This window comes from Coccinella septempunctata, chromosome 7, assembly GCF_907165205.1.
Source record: "Coccinella septempunctata chromosome 7, icCocSept1.1, whole genome shotgun sequence".
In the NCBI taxonomy this organism is placed as follows: domain Eukaryota; kingdom Metazoa; phylum Arthropoda; class Insecta; order Coleoptera; family Coccinellidae; genus Coccinella; species Coccinella septempunctata.
This window is the reverse complement of record NC_058195.1, coordinates 2,138,925-2,152,102: the sequence shown is the minus strand read 5'-3', so window position 1 is coordinate 2,152,102 and position 13,178 is coordinate 2,138,925. Positions and strand designations below refer to the sequence as shown.

Below are 13,178 nucleotides of genomic sequence, written 5' to 3'. Positions count from 1 at the left end.
CAAAAGAAACACTTTTTTCCTATACCAATTTTTTCGATTCCGCCCTGATAAAAAGAAATAGCCATTTTGAGTATTCATAATGAGCGGTGGTAATAAGGTTCGATCTTATTTATCAAAAAAAAGTAAATATCAGGTCTACAATGCGTTTTTTATGTCACATATAAGATACTTAATACCGATTTGGGGAACTTGTGGAAAAACATACTTCAAAAAAATACAAACGTTACAAAATAAATTTATTAAAGTGTTGTTTAATTATGATCGATTAACAAATACTACACAACTTTACTCTGATTTGCAAATACCAAATTTGAAAAAAATATTAGAATTAGAACAATGTAAATTAATTTTTAAAATCATAAATAAAATACAAAAGTGCAATACAGAGTATAAATTTACGAAAGATATTCATAGTTATGAAACAAGAACACATCAAAACTTATATCAGACAAGAGTAAAAAGTCAAAAAGGGCTGAATAACCCAATAGCACAAGCCTCTAAAATATTCAATAAATTACCTACTCCCATAAAATCTGTCAGTTCAATTGGTAAATTTTCTGATCAAATAAGAGAATACTTAGAGTTGGTGTAATGTGATTTTGTCCGCTTTTTCAATAGAATGTTAAGTTGGCATTTTTTGAAATTTGTCTTGATGTGGAACTGCGATTCCTCAAACATCAGGTGTGTATGTACGAAATAAGATTTTATTTATTTTATTTAACAAAGGCACTGGTTAATTTCAATGGAATTCTGTATCTACTATCCTCGATACCAGTTTAGGGTACTGTTTAGAGGATTGTGAATGTAAATTTTTTTTTGTACTTGTATATTTTATTCAATAAATCATTTCAAAAAAAAAGCTATGCCACCTCTGGAAAAACAAAAGTACCTTCAGAATGACTAGCCGAATAGGTGGCACTACACATTTGTGGATCTTTTCGAGAAATTTGATGTTCAAAAATAAAAAATATCTGTGAAATTCGAAGATTTGGGTACTTTGGCTGAATACATCTTTGTTCAAAATATCCACAAATGTGTAGTGTCACGGATTCAGCTAATTATTCTGAAAGTTCTTTTGTTTTTCCAGAGGTGGCACAGCTCATTATGGAAACTTAAAGGGGCTATATCTTTTAATCAGGGCCGAATCGGAAAAAATGTTAAAAAAAATGTTTCTTTTAACCTCAAGAATCTACTGTTGAAGTATTAGTACGAGTCAAATACTCATCTTGTATATCAAACTCGCTAAGGATTTGAAAATTATCTAATCTTCTCATTCATTCATCCATTGCTGTATCCCGTAACCGGGAATAAATCTACAAAAAGAAGAAAAAAAAACTGCGCGAACAGACTTGTAATTTCTTAGGTCTAGTTGCGACCGTGTGCCCTCCTGTGACTAAAGAGACCCAACCGTGACCTGCAGATCCTTCCACACTCAGGGCATGGATAGTCACCAACCAGATCTGGCCGCCGCTGTATCCTTCTCGATTCTCCATTATAACTGTGCACCATAGATCTCCACTGTGACCTGTCTAACGCTAGTTGTTCCCAGTTATGATTGGCATTAATTGATTCTAGGGATTGATGTAGTGTATCCTTAAACCGCTTATACTGGCCTCCTGGTTTCCGGGCTCCTTCTGCCAATTCGCCATACAGAGCTATTTTGGGGAATCTTGTGTCTTGCATCCTCAGAATGTGGCCGCTCCATCTGAGTCGGGCCCTCGTTACTTGAGTCTCAATTGTTGTACAACTCGCGCGTTGTAAGACTTCTGCATTCGAAACTTTGTAGGACCATCTGATGTGCATTATCTGTCTTAGATGACGTTGTTGCGTTTGTTCAAGCTGTTTAATGTGTCGCCTGTAGGGTGTCCAGCTTTCGCTTCCGTGAAGAAGCGTTTGGAGGACCACTGCTTTGTAAACAGCTGTCTTGGTCTTCATATTGAGGTCGTGATTTTGAAATACTCTGTCGTTTAGCTTCCAGAATGCCCGTGATGCCGAATTGATACGGTTTTGTATTTCCGAGTCTAGATTAACCCTACTATTTATGAAGCTTCCCAAGTATTTGAACTGCTCGACCTGTTCTAGAGTTTCATCTAATCTTCTCACGCTTCTTGATTGAAATTGAAGCAGCTCTTACAAGGAAATGATCAAATGCGAATTTTAGATAGAAAATACAATTATCACGTGCTTACTTGTTGTGGTAAACACGTGGTAAACGAATATTTTCCTAGAAATTCTTTCCTGAAGAGTCAATAAAGTTCTGGGTGTTCTTTTTTCTATATCATTTGCCTCCTTACCGAAACTTGGAGAATGGAACATGCACACTATCGAAGAGAGTAGGCACAGAAGCTTAAATTACACAACTGATCTATTATTGTCGATGTACTCCTAATTTTTCACCCCTTTCGATGGCTGAGATGCGTTGTGGTTGTGAATCAGCCCCACGCGGAACATCTCCAGCGCCATGTACCTGTTCCCCGCGACCGAGAAAAAAAATTGGGTCAATCTCCGTGACAAATTGTTCGGTCGATCGGCCGGAATGGATGCTCGTGTGCGCGACTCCCCGGATAATAATTAATGGAACGCAATTAACCCAAGATTCGGCGGAACTCTGTTGAAACAAAGTTGATTGGTTAAATTTCCAGATGGTCTGTATTTGCGTTTTCCTATCAATTAATAGTTTCGCTGTAATGAGCCGGGAGGCGGGAAGGCGTCGATTTGTTTGCTTTGCACTCGATCACTGCCGGAAAATTGAGGCCTCGTCTTGTATCGCGCTTCAGATTGGAGGGAAAATTTTCGTCGCTTATTTATTGCTCAGGTGAAATGAGATAATTCAGAAACATACCACCAAATGTTAGGATCTGAATCAAACTACACAATTTGCCAGCGTCAGGACAACTAAATGGAGAACGTTCCATCGAAGAAGAGCAGATGCTGACCATGGTTTCGGTCTCATTTGACCTCGTCAAAGTAACACAGCTCCCTCTCCGATGGATAAACGTTTGGAATTGATGGACCCTTATCAAATACTGGCAGTCGCTTCTGAGTATTATCTAGTACTCGAGCGCCACCTAGTACAGATCGTTTTGACCTGGAAGGGATTGAACCAGATCTCGAAAAAATGTCGACATATCAGCATGGCTCAGAATTTCCATACAAAATTCCTCATTCTTTCAAATCCATCGTGACGAGTTGTGATTTGATTACTCATGAAGACGAAAAGCGTTAGTCTGTCTGGATCCAAAAATAAGTTTGAGCCAAGGACTTCACATTGATCATGAACTTGACCATACATAATTAGATTTCATTGTTAGTTATCCGAAGTCTCATCTTGGCTAAGATTCAAGAGGCTGCTTCTCACAAAGGACATTTATTATTACCCATAATTCAATGCCAATTATTAGGTAATTGACTTTAATCACCTCAACTTGATGAAGAAAGTTTTCGAATGCCTTCAGATTCATTTTATCCACCTGATACGAGAAAGAATATTCAGTACCAGTTAAGCATTCCTTCCAGTAAGGGATTTTCACTCATAATGTGCATTTCTACTACGTCATCTAATCTCAAATCAATTAATCCCATAAATTGATGAATATTTCAATTTCATTCGTGATCGTAAACAATGCTATCAAAATTTAAGGTCATCGATTACATTTGCATACCAACTAATTAATTTGTCATTATGATATGATTTAAATAGTTCGAACTGCATCGATATAGTGAAGGTGGAAAATTGGACTTTGATAATAATACACATAACCTCGACGAACACTCAGAAAATTATGATAATTCGAAACTCAAGAGTTCAGACAGAATTCAAAAGTTCAAAATGAGGAATATATTTCGTGTTTATGTCACGGTTGGTACTATATAAGGAGCTCTTCGAGACTGTTATTATAGCATAGAAAAGAAGAGAAGTCAAGAGAGACTGACTATGAAATAATTTTGTGATTAAGATGCAGGAGAGTTTTTCACGAGAAAAAGTTTTCCCACTTATCCTCTGAGTGGAATTTCAATACATAGCTATCAATATTAGTGTATTTTGAACAAAAGATAATGATCAATGAATTGTTATTGTCGCTACTTTCCCCAGTTTTATTTGTTGCATACCCCACTTTTGCATTCTATATATTTCTCTTCCTCATCCTTCTTTTCCAACCCCTTCAATCAGTTACAAGTCCTGCCTAAAATGCCAGAGTGCCCTACGAATGGGCCTGGCGAAGTAGGTTTCGATTTTTTTTAACTGGAGAATTGAGGTTGAAACACCTTGAGTGGCGCTCATTCTGTTCAATCATTTCCCAGGCGATGCGACTGACGCAAGCCTTGGAGCTAGGCGCGGTCGGTTACGAAAAAAAAGGCAAGTACAGTTCGTGAATTCAATTTTCCCGATACCGCGTTTTCCGGGAAGATATCCCTTTTCATTGCCACGCGGTCCGAGAACGAATTTTAGTTTTCCCTTCCCCGTCGACATATCCATGGGCGATGAACGGCGGGAAGTATTTAATTGAAGAGTGTTGTTACTAATTTTCGAAACTGGAAACTTTTAATTAAGCGGCGCGGTGAAAAAGTTGGCCGTTTCCGCACGCAGTTTCTCATTATGTCGACATCTTGGGAAATTAGTGGGCAGGGGGAGGCAGAACGGAGAAATAATTAATATTTTTGAATTGAATGCTATATTAATGTGATTCCGCTTCGATTTCAATTAAACGGGCGAAACTCCCCCAAGCTTCGGAGGTGCCCAGGTTTTTCTTCAGCGAAGAAAAGTGGACATCTGTTCGAGATGGAAAAACAAGTTTTAAAACGATTTTTGTGAAGGAATAATGAGAATCTGCTACCATCGTTGTGAAATAATTCGTGAAAGTAATAGAGGACTCCTTTTTCCTTTTTCCAGGGGCTTTCGCACCGGACCTTTTCCCATCATTGCACCACACATGTCCTCGTGATACAATGCCTTGTTTCTATGATCGATTTCGAAGGTTATTTCTTGGAAAGGGCAAACCAAATGAGATTATAACTGTTTCGCACTCTGTATTCGTTTGGAACATCTCCAAAACGCGAAGAAATCCCCTGCCTATTCCATCAACACCCAACTACCGTAAATTTATTATGACCCTGCAAATAAAATGGCTAATAAAGAAGAAACGGCCATCGCTACAATGCGCTAGCGAGAGAAAACGGGATAAAATATGTTGGCGACTAGGAATCTGGAGACACACATTTTAATTTATATTTCCTGTTGTTATCCGCCCGGCTGTAGATACATTTTGCCTACATTTTACTTTTCCGTTTATCTATCCAAGTCTGAAATAATAAAACGGGCGGCCTGGATGAATTGTTGGCGACGAGAGTTTCTACTTCACGGGGAATGCCTTAAACGCCTCGAAAAGTTGGGCGCATCGAATTTATGTCCGCTTATTTTCGTTGTTCCACATCCGAGGCATATTCAAGGATAGACGATGAAGGTGCGGGTGTTTTCAGATGAAGTTTCATTCACAAATTCTCGAAGCAGGTTTCGCAAATCTTTTACTGATCGAGGATTTGACAGTCACTCGATTTCCCAAACAAAATTAATAAAACCTGTTCATTTCTGAATATATTGAACGAGTAACATCATTGCATATGCATTATGTAGATCATAATTTCCCCTAAATAGGTCCTCCATACAAGGGATGCTTCCTGCATCCAAAAATTGACAATTGACTTGACAGTTTGAGTGTTGCACATGGTGTAGTGTTTGCTCAAGTCGTTGTCTTCACGCCCTTAAAATTGTATCCACTTCGATGTACTGAAAATAGAAATCAATGAATAACCGACTCACATGGTACAAATTTTAATACTTACATTTCCATTTACGTAGTAAAGTAAAATACATACTCGATTTCGAGGAATACATTCTATTTGATCCACTTGGTTTGATCCTATGTTCCATACCGCGTACAGAATACGTTATCTGCGACCCAATTGTATTCGTAGGTAATCTGTCAGTCCTCGTCAAATATGAATTTGCGGACCAAGAATTCTTGTAGAAGTAACGAACCCAATTTTCCCTCATCCTTATTATAACAGGTTGCTGTCGCTCACGGGGAGTGATATCCGCTTGATATCTCCAGAAATATTATCCTCGGAAATAACGGAATGCCAGAAATTACAGAACTGTCATATGGATTTCCGGTGCCTCTTCAACCGTCCATTGAATGAAATCCATTTTAGGTTTACCCTTCATACCTGCAAGCTAAATTGTAGAAATTAATTTTAGGGAAGATATACTGAGTGGCCCCGTAAATTTAAGCTACTTTTCAATGTGATATACTCTTGGTCATCATGATAAGGTTGATTCTGTTGCTTCTGAATTGTGTGAAAGTGCTCCAACGAAAGTTCACACAGAGAAAAACCAATTATTCCATTTGCATTTTCCGCAACAAGTATGGGCGTCGGTTTTAACGACGTCGCCGGTCGCCTTTTAATGAGCCCTGCTACTTACTGCTTGACCGATGGCGATCGTTTAGCGCACAATCGTTAATTTCAGACTGTTACCACAACAAACCAACCACTTCGCAATTTGAAGGCTCAGGCTGTGTTATTGTAATTGGTTGCCTTTCGGCCGCATTGATCTATTTGTTTGACGGTCGGACAGAGACTCAATTATGCGGTCGAGTATTCAGGGTTGCAATGAGCGACGGTCTTTTGATGGTTTGGACTTTCGGCCATCCGAGGCTTGGGGTGTTTGGTTTCTCACATCGGTAAAACTTCTTATCGGTCCAGGAAATAGGATAGTACTGCTTAGTTGGAACAACATAATTAACTCTGAAATCTATCAATATTCCCTCCATCCCCAAAAAGTTACCAACGCCTTAAAATACTTCCTCGTATGACGAAAGAGATATCTTCTCTACGAAACAGAGTGTGAGTTCTAGAAAGCGTTCATTCGTATACATCATACATCACTTTCCGTGCTTTTTGGTATTTCACATGTATTAATTCATCCGGGGAAGACGCGGCAAACATCAGAAGGAACAGATACAGATCATCCCTTACGCGCATCGTATGGAAAACCGCTACGCTTTGAGGCGTGATTGATATGCATCAGAACCTAGTGAGAAATTCTCAGATATCTCCATGCATTTTGACATCTCTACCGAATGGATTTACGTCAATAGATCTCATGCGTAATCTTATTGATTGGTGGTGTGATTCAAATTAGAAATAAGAACGTCGATTGGTCATCTGATGAATACAGAGTACAAATATTTTAACAGTAGGTTCTTGAGGTAAAAGAACACCTTTTTTCCTTTGCCATTTTGAGAGAAAATTGATTTTTTTAGCTATATCAACCCGGGTCATTTTATTCGATTAACTCGAGGTCGTAGATTACGAAAATGCAATTGGATTCTTCCTACGATCAGTACTTTGGAAAAACAAATACTTTTAGTGGAAAATTTCTGAAAAATAGTTCAACTTTGAGGATCTGTAGCAGCCAGAAAAATGGCACTGAACATAAGCTGTTTCTTTTTTATGATAGATTTGTCCTTTGCGAATAGGAAAAACTAATTTTTATTCATTGACCGCGAACAGTCTAGATTTCATGAATTTTTCCGCGAAGGTCCAAAATTTCCGATTTTTCATCGACCATAACTTAAAAACAAATGCTTTCAGCAAAATTCTGTTTGCATATTCGTAATCTACGCCCTCGATTTAGTAAATTCTTCAATTTTGGTGGAAATCGAAGAGATCGAAAATTTTTCCAATTTTTCCATACATATGTATGGAAAAATTGCGATTTTCTGAAAAATATTTTTTGTCTCCGATCGAAACCAAATTCAAACTGTACAGTAATTCGAGGTTGTAGATCACGAATATGCAGTTAGATTTTTTGTAGGATCAGTACTTTAGGAAAAAAATCATTTTTAGTAAAAAATTTCGAAAAAAATATGTCAATTTTGAGGAGCTGTAGCAGGCAGAAAAATATAACTGCGCATCGGTTGATTTATTTGACGATAGATTGTTTCTTTGCAAATAGAAAATATCTATTTTCATTCGTCTACCGCGAATAGTTTAGATTTTATGATTTTTTTCCCGAAGGTCCAGAATTTGCGATTTTCCATAGACCATAACTTGAAAACTAATCCTTTCAGCAAAATTCTGTTTGCATATTCGTAATCTACGCCCTCGATTCAGTATATACTTCAATTTTAGTGGAAATCTTAGAGATCGAAAATTTTTCCAATTTTTCCATACATATGTATGGAAAAATTGCGATTTTTTGAAAAATATTTTTGGTCTCTAATCCAAACCAAATTTATACTGTTGATTAATTCGAGGCCGTAGAAAACGAATATGCAAACAGATATTTTTAAAAAAATTTATTTTTCAAGTTATGGGCGGTAGAAAATCGGAAATTTTAGACCTTCGCGGAAAAAATCATAAAAACTAAATTGTTCTCGGTAGATGAATGAAAGTTAGTTTTTATATTCGCAAATAACCAATCTATCACCAAAAAAATCAGCTCATATCTAGTTCTCTTTTTCTGGCTACTACAGCTCCTGAAAGTTGACCTATTTTGTCGAAATTTTCTACTAAAAATAATTTTTTTCCTAAAATACTGATCCTACGAAGAATCTAATTGCATATTCGTGATCTATGACCCCGAATCAGTAAGTAAAATAACCCGGGTCGATATAGCTACAAAAAGTAAATTTTTGCTCGGAATCGAATAAAATTTGATTTTTTCTATTCGCAATAAACCAATCTATCACCAAAAAAATCAGCATAATGTCCAGTGCCTTTTTTTTTACTTTGTCAAGTGTAAAAGAATCACCCTGTACACCTTGATCGTTGTTTGATTGTATTTTATCCCGCCGAATTTGATAGATGATGAACCTAGGTTATGGTGGATGATTTTCATGTCGAATTTTTTGGGGTTCGATTCAATTCACCACTCTCTCATCATATTGTAGTGTCGTTGGGTTGTGCTGTTTAGATTCTGAAGATTTTCAACTACTTCAGCGGAAGATCAAAGATCTGCATGGTCATAAGTGCCACGTCATATGAAAATTGAAGATTAATTGGGATAGAATATTCTATTTGTACTCCCCATGGGCATGTGGAATTGAAACTTCCTACCCAATGTGATAATCAGTGAACATCAATCTCCATCGACAGACTTCGATAACATAATGTACATCATCAAAAGCAGCTATCTCCCAACTCCCCATCCCTCAGTCTCGTGATGGCCTAGGATCGCGGGGTGACTATTAGAAACTACCCCACACTTGTCCCCTCGGTCATAGATAAATTGAATTTGTTCGTCGTATCAGTTAACAGCGAATGTTTCCCATCAGAATCCGCCAGAGGAATTGATTCTAATCTCCGAAGGGGTAGCCGACTGATATACCCTAAAATAATCGCATTTTTTTTAAATGGAGTTCGTGGAACGGCTCCTAATTCGACAGGAAAATAATTTTGGATGCCACGTCGCTTTGACCGTTCTTGTGTGAAATCTCTTCCTGCAACTCGGTCTCGTTATCGGATCATGGAACCACAAAGGGTAATTGCATTCGTTGAAAGTGATTTTTTGGCGCATTGTTCGGCCAGTGATGAAGTTGGATTGCGTCGCTGGTCTCGGAACTGATTCCTTTGATTGTATAGAGATCGTACAACAGATTATTATCGGGCTGTATTGAATGGACTCCAATAAGTATGTTTTCTGGTTCATTATTTATCTTCTGGATAGTGCAAGGAGAGGATATTTCAACTTTGAAGTGGTCCTATAGGCTTGATTTAGGTGAAAAGTCCATTAGTTGAAACCGTTTCAAGATATCTCAATTCTTCTTGAAGATATAACGAAATTTTTATATTTTGTCGATTTCGAAAATGGACAATAATATCTAAAAACAATAACAACCTTCTATAAGCTCTTTTTCACTGGGAATAAAACTCTATATTTGTTTTTTTTTCCATCTTTTGTACTGAGTGTAAAAAAAACATCGTTATTTCAAATACGAAAACATTATTTTTATCTCGTGTCATACAGAATGAATTAGCTCTTCAAAGATAGGCACAAGTTGATATATTACTATTATTATCTCTTCAAGGCAAAATCAGCATTAAGTGAAATAATCACCAAGTTTTGAGTCTCTCATACATTAATCTATGAAAGGAGTCGAAGAATAATCCTTCGAAACATTATAACAATAGGTAATAGAAGGAGGTTTAGATTATTTCCAAAAAGAAGCGTTGCCATTCATAGATATAGGCAAATTTCATATCAGAATAGTTTACTAGGGAATCATGGTCCTGTAGCCTGGCCAGAAAGATCACCAGACGTCAATCCTTTGGATTTTTTCTATGGGTATGTGTTGAAATTGAAATTTCCAAGACTCCGGTCATAAATAGGGCTAATTTAGAGCAGAAAGTCAATCAGAGACACTTCGGGCGTTATGCTTTTAAGCGTTTTTCGTAGGTTGGCATTATTTTCGTAATAGGTTATGGATTTTAACTAGGCAAACATTTCAAGATGGTCATTTCCATTTTCAGTGTCCTGAATGTTATAATTCAACAACAAATCGAGTCCCTAATTTTAAAATGAGCTTCTTTCTCTTAATCAGAAGGATATCTTGGTGTTTTCTGAGAAAAAAACAACACGAGGTCCCAACTATATTTCCGCTACATCCAGATGGCACTAAGCCTCATTCGTCAAGGATATTCCTTCATCCAACCCCAACGGCGTAAAAAAGATACATCGGTGTGATTGCTGCATTATCGTCCGTATCATTCTCGAAGAGGAAACACATCGTTATGCCACCCCAGTTCGGGATTCATGGAACTCCTAGATTTCGTTTCGAAATTGATACGCGCCAGGACTTATCGGAGGGTGCCAAGACTTTTTGGCATAATAAAATTATCTGCATCGAAGACAGCTACCCCGCTCCGCTGCTGATCTCTCGCAAAGAGGGATGAAATGTTAGAAGGGATTGTTTTGATCGGTGAGGGTGAGGGGGCGTAGTGTGTAAGGGTAAGGAGATTTTGAACCGTTGAGAATCAGCTCTTAAAACTTGGGAAAGTTAACCGTGTCTCGTTAAAGAGATTTTTGCGAAGCAATTTTTCACTCATAAGGGTGGATTTTTTCACAAAAAATGGCGTACAACTTTTTCTTTCGAAATTCTTCGAATTTGTTCACTTTTCATTTGTGCACACTGTATTATCATTGAAATGTGGATTTACACGTGAGGGGATTGATCACGTTCGGTATGCTACTATGGGAAAGTGCCTAATCAGCATTATTGATTTTTTTCGCGAGGAACAGTCGATAAAAAACTGACGACGAGGATGGGATTCGAACCCACGCGGGCAGAGCCCATTGGATTAGCAGTCCAACGCCTTAACCACTCGGCCACCTCGTCTTACGTTTGTATTTCGAGTTCCTTATCAGGCATAAATCCATATTGAAGGTGATAACGTTGAAGGATTCGACAAATAGGTACATATTGTGAAATGGGAATTAAAGTACCCAAACTTCTTGCTAAAAGTTGAGATTATGTCATATTTTATTATTTTTTCAATACTCTTGGTAGTTTACGTTATATGGATTTAAATTTCCTGAAAGATTGAACTAGAAATCCCTAGAGCCTCACAGCTTACTATTGTGCCATCTACAGCTTGTCCTCCAGCTCAAGAATTTTCTTTCGGCTTTCTCCTTCTCCTGAAAATGTATTATTTATGATGCATTTTCATATACCACATAAAATTTCTGGGCTTCCCTTCTGATAAATGTATTTTCTTCTGTTGCTTTTGATTCTCGAATAGAGCGACCTTGTTCTTCTTGCCTATCACATTGGATAGCACAATTTCTTTCACAAAACATCGAAGATCTCGTCTTTATCCCAGCCCTCTCAACCTTGCCCAGTGATAATCACTATACATAATGTTATTCCACACCCATTTCAGCAGCTCTCTGCACCCAGCCAGTCGATCACTCAAAAGCCTAAGAGTTAGAGGTAGGACAAGCTGAGGAGGCATTGTAATTAGCTTGATATGCTCTGCAAAACGTTCTTCATCTAATGAACTTGAAGATCTTAAAGTGCGGTCGTTCTTCTGACGCGTCCTGTACCTATAGCTCTTCGTGAACAACCTGATTCCTATCTATAGTGTAGTGTATACCTTGAAAGAGTATGCGTTCTGCCCAGCTCCATTCGTAGGACCCAGAGTGTATGAATAAAGACGCAGGGGTTCAGATCAGGAGTGTGGATGAACTTATACTTTCAAATGAGGGAGAGGGACATAAGAAATTCCATTTCCGAACGTCGAATTGATGAAAACGACATACAACACCTAAAAACGCATCAGTCAACCGAAAAATACATCGGCGGAGACCCGACACAAAGGCAAAATAATAATTGAGACCGACCCCGATAAGAAACAACGAAAAACTACAATAACAGAACGTAACAAACGACGCAACTTCACAACATAAGTCGAATTAATCATCCCGACCGCACAATAGGAATAACAGTCACCGACGAAAAACACAAAGTACATAAATATCGGTTTCGACCAATTCAACAAACTGGCGCGAAACAAAAAGTTAACAGACTAGGAAGAGACGGTGACTCGGATCGTTATTCAACTATCCGAAACGACGCTGGCGTTTGTCGGGAATCACGCAAGAATGAAGTGTGCCTTGTCGGATTAATGTTTCTCGATTGTCAACGTCATTCGTCTTTTGTTTGCCGGGCCTACTGCGATTTGTTCCCGTTTCAACCGCAAGCCGTCCGGATTGTCTACTCGGAGTCTTCTGCCGGGTCGATAAGGACTGGAAATGGGCGAACTTCATTATGAGCTCGACTTCTCGTTCATTATTAACGGTTTTCGTTTCTTATCCTCGTCTCGGGATGGTCTGACGGTTATGGGTTATCTGTCACTCGGAGATGTCTGGCATTGTGGCACAGGAAACTCGTGTGTTTCTTTCACGACTAAGTCTCAGTTAATTGAATACAAGTTGTGGGCTTCACGGGGACTGTAATTGAAACCTGTTGAACTCTGATCCCATTAGTCAACAAATTGTGGTAAATATCCGATCTTCAACGCGCCACGGGTGTTACGGATTCGTTGGCCAGCTAGAACCAAGACCTACACTCAACGGGCAATGCAGTCGGGGCTCAGCTTCGAAATTACTAGATTGC

The 13,178-nt window shown here is 38.3% G+C and overlaps 1 non-coding gene across 1 annotated transcript; it reads right to left on the bottom strand.

The window, feature by feature from the left end:
• Nucleotides 1-11,317: 11,317 nt before the first annotated feature.
• Trnas-gcu lies at nucleotides 11,318-11,399 on the bottom strand. The gene has a single exon. It is a non-coding gene; the product is annotated as a tRNA-Ser (tRNA).
• Between the last annotated feature and the right edge of the window lie 1,779 nt (nucleotides 11,400-13,178).